This window comes from Petaurus breviceps, unplaced genomic scaffold, assembly GCF_028583685.1.
Source record: "Petaurus breviceps papuanus isolate PSGF00001 unplaced genomic scaffold, PetGlider_PUasm1.0 209, whole genome shotgun sequence".
Classification (NCBI taxonomy): Eukaryota; Metazoa; Chordata; class Mammalia; order Diprotodontia; family Petauridae; genus Petaurus; species Petaurus breviceps.
Window position 1 is genome coordinate 2,813,346 of NW_027185854.1, and position 9,091 is coordinate 2,822,436.

Here is a 9,091-nt window from a genome sequence, read left to right on the forward strand (position 1 = left end):
CACTCAGGTGGGGCAATGATCTTGATTTTCATTGTGCTGGAAGCTAGGGCTGTAATCTCCTTCTGCATCCTGTCAGCAATGCCTGGGTACATGGTGGTACCACCTGACAACACGGTGTTGGCATACAAATCCTTACGGATGTCAACATCACACTTCATGATTGAGTTGAAGGTAGTTTTGTGGATTCCACAGGATTCCATACCTAAGAAAGATGGTTGGAAGAGAGCTTCTGGGCACCAGAACCTCTCGTTGCCAATGGTGATAACCTGACCATCAGGGAGCTCATAGCTCTTTTCCAGAGAGGAGCTGGATGCAGCAGTGGCCATCTCCTGCTCAAAGTCTAGGGTGACATAACACAGCTTCTCTTTGATGTCATGCACGATTTCCCTCTCAGCTGTGGTGGTGAAACTGTACCCTCTCTCGGTCAGGATCTTTATGAGGTAGTCCATCAGATCACGGCCAGCCAGATCCAGATGGAGGATGGTGTGGGGAAGGGCATAACCTTCATAGATGGGCACAGTGTGGGTCACACCATCACCAGAGTCCATCACAATACCAGTGGTATGAGCAGAGGCATACAGGGACAGCACAGCCTGGATGGCAATGTACATGGTTGGGGAACTGAAGGTCTCAAACATAATCTGAGTCATCTTTTCTCTGTTGGCTTTGGGGTTCAGTGGGGCTTCTGTGAGCTCTTCAGGAGCCACACAGAGCTCACTGTAGAAAGTATGATGCCAGATCCTCTTTATGTCATCCCAGTTGGTGACAATACCATGTTCAATGGGGTACTTCAGGGTCAGAATACCTCTCTTGCTCTGGGCCTCATCCCCCACATAGCTGTCTTTCTGGCCCATACCCACCATCACACCCTGATGTCTGGGGCGTCCAACAATGACAGCCCGAGGGGCATCGTCTCCTGCAAAGCCAGCTCTGCACATTCCAGAGCCATTGTCAACAACGAGAGCATCAATATCATCATCCATGGCGAACTTTGAAGTGGCAAGTTTAAACCCTTAAGGGAAGAGAGGAGGTGGTGCCGCACCTAGAGGCAGGGGAGAGTCAAGTGCATGCTGGGAGGAAGAGCTCACAGCTCCCAACATTAATTTTTGTAAAATTTTGAGTTCCAAAATTTTCTCCCTCCCTTCCTTCCTCCCTTCCCCAAGACAACAAGCAATCTGATAGAGATTATACATGTACAATCATGTTAAATATATTTCCACATTTGTCATGTTGTGAAGGAAGAATCAGAACAAGAGGGGAAAACCATGGGAAAGAAAAAAACAAAATAAGTGAAAATCATATGCTTCAATCTGCATTCAGATTCCATAGGACCTTCTCGGGATGTGTGTGGCATTTTCCACCAAGGACCTTTTGAATTGTCTTGGATCACTGCATTGCTGAGAAGAGCTAAGTCTGTCATAGTTGATCATCATACAGTGTTGCTCTTACTGTGCACAATGTTCTCTTGGCTCTGCTCACTTCACTCAGCATCAGTTGATGTAAGTCGTTCCAGGTTTTTTCTGCAATCTGCCTGCTCATCGTTTCTTGTTTCTACTCTGTCATCTTGACTCTCTCCCCCCCCATCATTTCTTATAGCGCAACAGTCTTCCATTACATTCATATACCACAACTTGTCTAGTCATTCCCCAACTGATGGGCATCTCCTCAATTTCCAATTCTTTGCCACCACAAAAAGAGCTGCAAAAATACATATTTTTGTATATGTGGGTCCTTTACCCCTTTTTATAATCTCTTTGGGATACAGACCTAGTATTGCTGGGTCAAAGGGTATGCACAGTTTTTTAGCCTTTTGGGCATAGTTCCAAATTGCTCTCCAGAATGGTTGGATCAGTTCACAACTCCATCAAAGATGCATTAGTGTTTTTCCCACATCTTCTCCAACATTTATCATTTTCCTTTTCTGTCATATTAGCCAATCTGATAGATGTGAGGTGGTCCCTCGGAGTTATTTTAATGTGCATTTCTTGAATCAATAGTGATTTAGAACATTTCTTCTTATGAAAATTACCTGTTCATATCTGTTGACCATTTCTCAATTGGGGAATGACTTGTATTCCTATAAATTTGACTTAGTTCTCAATATATTTGAGATGTGAGCCCTTTATCAGAGATACTGGCTGTAAAAATTGTTTCCCTCCTTGCTGCTTTTCTTCTTATCTTGGTTGCATCGGTCTTGTTTGTGCAAAACCTTTAAAACTTTATGTAATCAAAATTATCCATATTGCATTTCATAATGCAATGGTCTCTATCTCTTGTTTGCTCATAAATTCTTTCCTTCTCCATAGATCTGACAGGTAAACTATTCCTTGCTCTCCTAATTTGCTTACAGTATCACCTCTAAATCACTAAATCACTCTCTAAATCGTGTAACCATTTTGACCCTATCTTGGCATAGGGTATGAGATGTTGGTCTATGCCTAGTTTCTGCCATGCTATTTTCCAGTTTTCCTAACAGCTTTTGTCAAATAATGAGTTCTTAAGAAACTGGAGTCTTTGGGTTTATCAAACAGTAGATTATTATAGTCATTTACTACTGTGTCTTGTGGAGCTAACCTAATTCATTGATCCACCACTATTTCTTAGCCAGTATCAGATAGTTTTGATGATTGTTGCTTTATAATACAGTTTTAGATTTGGTATGGCTAGGCCATCTTCCTTTGCTTTTTTTTTCCCCCACCAATTCCCTTGATATTCTTGATCTTTTGTTCTTCCAGATGAATTTTTAAATTTTTTTCCCTAGCTCTATAAAATAATTCTTTGGTAGTTTTCTTCTCTGGGTTTTTGTGACATTCCTCTTTCCTGGTTCACCTCCTACCTGTCCGACCTCTCTCAGTCTCATTGGCTGGCACATCATCCACACTGTACCCACTAAATGTGGGCATTCCCCAAAGTTCTGTCCTATACCCTCTTCTCTCTCTACATTTTTTCTTTTGGTAAACTCATCAGCCCCCAGGGGTTTAACTATCATCTCTATGAAGATGACTCAGATATCTCCACTTCTATCTCTATTCTCTCCAGCACAACCTCTCAAGTTTCAGTGCTGCATCACCAGTTGTTTATTACATGTTTCAAACTGGATGCCCTGAAAACATGTCAAAACCAAAACATCCAAAACTGAACTCATTTTTTTTTAACAAAGCAGTTGCTGTTAAGTGACTTGCCCAGGGTTGCATAGCTAGTAAGTATCTGAAACCATACTTGAACTCAGGTCCTCCTGACTCCAGGGCCAGTGATCTATCCACTGAGTCACCTAGATAACTCAACTCATTATCTTTCCTGCTTAAACACTCCCTTTTTCTAAATTTCCCTATTTCTGTCAAAGTCACCGCCATTCTAGTGATCAATGTTCCTGCCCTTGGAATTAGCCTGGCTGTTCACTTTCCTTCAGCTCATATATCTAATCACTTGCCACATCTTGCTCTTTCTATAGCAAGAAATATCTCTACCATCCAATCCCTCCTCTCCACTCACACTGCTACCACCTTCATTCAGACCCTCACCCTCTCTCACCTTGATTATTCTAACAGTCTCTTGGTTTCCCTGTCTCAAGTCTCTCCCCATTCCATCCCATCCTATATACCACTACCAAAAGAATTAATTTTCCTTAGCATACAGACCTGACTATATGACTCTCCTGTACCATCAACTCTGGTGGTTTCCCACTTTCTCTAGGATAAAATAGAAGCTTCCCTGTTTGGCTTTTAAAACTCTCCTCAATCTGGCTCCAACCTAGCTTTCCAGCTTGACTAGGCATTATTCTCCTCCATCCACTAACCATCTCCATACTCTGCAATTTGGGCAAATAAGTCTTCTCTCTTTTCTCTGATCACACTTCATTTCCCATCTCTGTACTCCTGGAATGTACCTCTACCTCAGAATCCCTCTCTTCCTTAAGAATTGGCAGCTCAGGCACCAGTTTCCCCATGAAGGCTTTCCTGATTGTGCTAGGGTTGCTTTCTCTTGCAAACAACCTGGCATTTATTTGTATTTATTAATGTCATACTTTTGGTGCATATATTTTTATATGGACTTGTTTCCCCATTAAAGCGTAAATTTCTTGGGAGGGGGGTTTCTGTTATTCTTTGTTCTCGTATCCCCAGAGCCTAACAAAAACCAACAATGCTTTAAGGTTCACAAAACCGTTACATGCTTTCTTATTAGACCTTCCCAACAACATGTTGAAGTGGGTGCTTTTTGGTTTCCCTTTTCATAGAGGAAATTGAGGCTGAGAGTTTAAGGTACTTGCCCAGAGCCACACAGCTATTAAGTATCTGAGGCTGGATTTGAACTTGGGCTTTGCTGATTCCCAGTCTCTCCACCTACCTGGATAGGCTGTAGCTGGAGGCTACACCTCCTGGCTCATAGTAGGTGCTTAATAAATACTCCAAGTCCAGGACTCTACCCACTACGCCCCCTGACTCATAGTAGGAGTTTGACAAATACTTGATTGAACTTTGGCCCCTAACACTCTTTAGATATAGGACTATGGGCAAGTCACTGAGCCTCAGTGTGAATATTCCATCTTTGGCAGTTTACTCATTGGTTTTTGGGGAGGAGTCAATGAAACAGTAAAGAGCACTTTGCAAACATTAATGAACCACATAAACATCAGTCTTATCATTATTCCCCAACAGTGTATCTCTAGGAAGATCAGTTGGAAGGATATAACTTTTACGTAGAGCTATCCAGCAGGTATGAAGACCACAGAACTGTATTGTCATTGCTCATAGACCTCTACTGAATTTTCCCTTCTATTCAGCCTAACTGCCTTTTTACACCTTCCACACACTGTTCCAAGCTCTGCCTTCTGGGACCAAGTGGAACAAGCCTAATCCTTCTTCCATATGGCAGCCCTTCAAATATCTGAAGACGTGTCATGACATAGGAGCACAGAGCAGTGCTAAGAGGGACATTAGAGGATAATTACTCTGCCCCCTTCATATACAGATGAGGAAACTGATATTTGAGAAGTTAAGACTTGCCCAAGGGTGCACATGTAGTTAAGTCACAGTGTCAGGATTCTAGCCTAGGTTTTATGATTCCAAGTCCAGTTTTTTTTTCTTTTCTAGGCTAAATACTCTTGGTTTCTTCTGCTTTCATGGATGACATGATTTTAAGACCCTTCACCATTCTGGCTGCCATCTGTTTTATGCTGTTTTTCTCAAGAGTTGGCATCAGGGACTAAATGCAATATTCTAGATGAGATCTAACCTGGGCAGACTATTGTAGGTCTAGTACTTTCAACTGATCACTGTAATAAATGGAAGTATCAGGGAAGGTTTCTTGGAGCAGAAGATCCTAGGATATCAGAGGATACCTGAGTTATCAGGATCCTTTGATCATCTGTCAATTGGGGAGTATATTCAATAGGCTGTGGGAGGAGGGAGTCCATTCCAGGGATGGGGAAGAGCATGAGCAAAGATATGGAGGGTATAGAATGAGACCAGGAGCAGTCAGAGAATCAGAGTTCTAATCCTGGTCCTGCCACTGACAGTCTGTGTGACTTTGCACAAGTCATTTGCCTTGTGACTTGCCCACTCTCTGGGGGGTGTTTTCTCAGTTATAAAATGAAATGGACTAGATGACTACAAGCCCAAATAGGTTTGAACTAGACACGGCCTGGGCTGGAAGTTGAGTTCTTTTATTCAAAGGGGGAAAAATATCTCCTAGGGTTTGCTGTTATTGCTTCTTTCTTATGAAAGAAGCTTTTTTGTTAATACAGTCTTTGTTTTGGGAGTCAGTTGATAAAAAGACCATTTTATTGGGAAGAATTAATGACATAGAAGCTGCCAGAAATCTCTGAGAGGATGCTGCTCGGGCTTTTACCCAGAGAGGCGAATGGTAACAGCTGTGGGTCACTGGTCTCAAGGACACACTGGTGGAGAGGACTGAGCAGGCCTCTGCTGGACTCTGGCTGCCTGGAGCTGGCTCACAGACTAGGTCAGCAGGACAGCAATTGCTACAGAATGATCTCAACAAAGAGATTTCTAATGCAATTGTAATTTCCCCTTTTGAATATGTCAAACCTTCCTGGACTTGTTGAGCCAGGAGTTACATAAGTACACCTTTGGAATAGTTAATCCTTTAGGATAAATTATCTGGCCTCTCTATGGGGTGATTTCCACACGTCTTTCTGAACCCTGTGGCATGGCACTCCCTGTGAAATGTGTCAAAACTTGCTAGAGAAATTCAAAGGGTGAAAATGAAACAGAGGCTGTTAATAGACATTCAAGTCCACTTAGATAGACTTGCTGGATCAGATATGGAGGAGCCTCAGGTTTTTCTAGGTCCTCCATCCCCTCATTTTATAGATAAGGAAACAGGCCTAGGGAAGGCAAGTGATTTGCCCAGGGTCACACAGATAGAAAGCAGCAAAGTTGGGCTGTACTGTACATTTAAAGGGTTTGCCTGGAGCCAAAGGGTGAGGGTGGGCCCTAAATATGGAAATAAAATATTAGACCCAACCAAGCCAAACCTTAGAATCTCTTCTTATACCTTGTTCATTTATGCCTGGATTGTAGAAAGGCTAGAATGTTTTGGTAGCATTTGGTAGCTCCTAGGCTGCTGAAAGGTTAGAGAGCTTATTTCTACAGATAGCTTTCTTTACTTCCTTGAAAATTCCAAGCCCAGAGTGGATGCAAAATGGTTGGTTAATGTTGGCATTTCATGAGCTCAAAGATTTAGAGCTAGAAAGGGCTTTAGAGGTCATTTAGACTATCTAGTCAAATATACTGTTGAGTGCAGGCCAAATCAGATTAAAATGTAATAGGGAAATGTTCAACAAAATAAAAAAGACAATAAAACGAAGATAAAGCTAATATGAGATTTTCTAAGTTAAAATGCACCCAGAGGGATCCTCATATAGTTGAGTGGCTCCTGTATTCACATTTAACACCACTGAATCCAACCCACCTCATTCTAGAGAAGCCAAACCAAGAGAGATGAAGTAATTTGTCAAAGGTCACCCTAGGGGGTGGCGGAGCTGAAATATGAACCCTGACCCTCTGACTCCAAACGCAGCACTTTCCGCTACACATTTCACAGAATTACAGAGTCTCAGTGCTACAAGGGACCCCAATGACTGCTTAGTCCAACGCATACACAAAAAAGAAACTTCATTACAACCAACATACCTGAAGACCTATTTGGGAAACCCAGTCTAACTTCTGCCAGATCTGATTGTCAGGAAGTTTTTGTTTTCCCCTGACATCCAGCCTTTGCAGCTTCTACCTAGCTCTGCCCTATGGGGCCAACCAGAACATAACTAATCCCTCCTCCACAGGGACACCTTTTTTTTTTTTTTAATGAGCAATCGGGGTTAAGTAACTTGCTCAAGGTTACACGGCCTTTATTTCTGGGTGTGGTGCTAAGTGTCGGAGACCGGATTCGATCCCCAGGTCATCCCAACACTGGAGCTGGTGCTCTTACTCGCTGAACCACCTTACAGGGACACCTTTATGAAGAGTAATATGGATAGCCATGGTGGTACCTATTCCATTGATGAATTTAACCAGCCATCTTCAGACACTGCATGCCAGGGAACTCAAGTCTGCGCTCCCTAATGATGTCACAACCCCAGAGAGTGGGGGCTTCAATGCTAAATTTCATAGGGAGGTCACCCATCCCCCCCAACTACATACATTAACTACAACATACATTAACAGGGACTGCACATGTAGTAGCAAAAGTAGTCAGCAAATTCTTTTCATCAGGCAGTTTAGCTGCCAATGTATTTTTATGAGCAATTATCAGACAATGATTGTGGAGACAGACAATTGTGAAGGAGGACAAGTGGACCCAATAGACCAGGAGGCAAGCTCAGCCAGAACCTGGATCTTCTGCAGTGGACAAGTCCTATATCAATGAAGCCCTGGAGTACCTCAGGTCAGTGCCAGGGCAGGGCAGCTTCCCAAATGCTTCTCTGGTCATGCTGCTGTTCCATGGGACATCACTAGAGTGCCAGAAGAAAGCATCAGTGCTGCTACCCTTCTCTCCTTCCTTAAAATTATATATGCATCATCAAAAAGACTTATTACATGCAGCACTATGAAAATGGGCTTGTCTCTATTTCACACTAAAATTTCTCTAATTCTCCTTTATTTCCATTTGTTAGGTTATTTTTAATATCACAACTGAGACCCATTGGCCATCTGCAATGCTAGTTGGGAATACTGCATTCAAACTAAGTAACTATAAAAATGGCAAAGTTCAAAGAAATAATTTTAATAGTTTATTCCATTAAGTTAATAGAAATTCTGCAGTCCACATACGCTGCTAGTTTATACTGCATGGAGGCAGCTAATTCTCATTTGTTTTAAGCCCAAAGTGTTGATTAAGAAATACACATTGCTAAAGGGTGATTCTAACATTGAAGAACATTGATGTTATTCTCCACACCCTCCTTCCTCCTCCCATTAATCTTGGGAGTTCTGCTGCCATAGAGACTTCCAAACCCAAACAGCCATTATTTTGAGCTCCAATTAGAAAGATTCAACATTCATGGACATGCTGAGGGGTAAAGTGATGCTTTGGCATTTAAACCAACTTGAAAAAACACCCCCAATATATCAAATACTGCTAACAATGTAGGAGGGCAGAAAAAGGCATGTGAGAGGTCAGCATAGCACGTGGTCCAAGGGGTCAAGGGAAATGGATGGGGGAAGGGGCAATCAGGTCTATATCTATAGTTCTCTGTCCATCTCTCTACATATCTATCTATACCTATTGGCACAGATCACATATAGAGAGAGCATGGAGAGAAGAGCAGAACAAGAGGCTTGAGTGATGGTACCTACTACCAAAAACTTACACCTGTATCAGATGAAATCAAAATAATCCCTCCAAGGGGAGGCTGGGAAGTAGGAAGTTCTACATTTTATCTGCCAAGCAAGCTGGCTAGTCACCTAGCAGTGATGGCACAGGCGTGAGCACCCATTACTAGGCTAAAGCCATCAGGAGAAGTCTATGGATCCCTTCTCAGAATGACATTTTAAACATGTAAAATACAATACAGAGGATCAAAAAGGAAGGCAATTCTATTGAAATAGTTATCAAAATAAGAATAAAGTTC

At 42.3% G+C, this 9,091-nt stretch overlaps 1 pseudogene; it reads right to left on the bottom strand.

The window, feature by feature from the left end:
• LOC138165472 (actin, cytoplasmic 1 pseudogene) overlaps nt 1–1,070 on the bottom strand; it is a 95,796-nt pseudogene extending 94,726 nt beyond the window's left edge.
• Nucleotides 1,071–9,091: the final 8,021 nt, after the last annotated feature.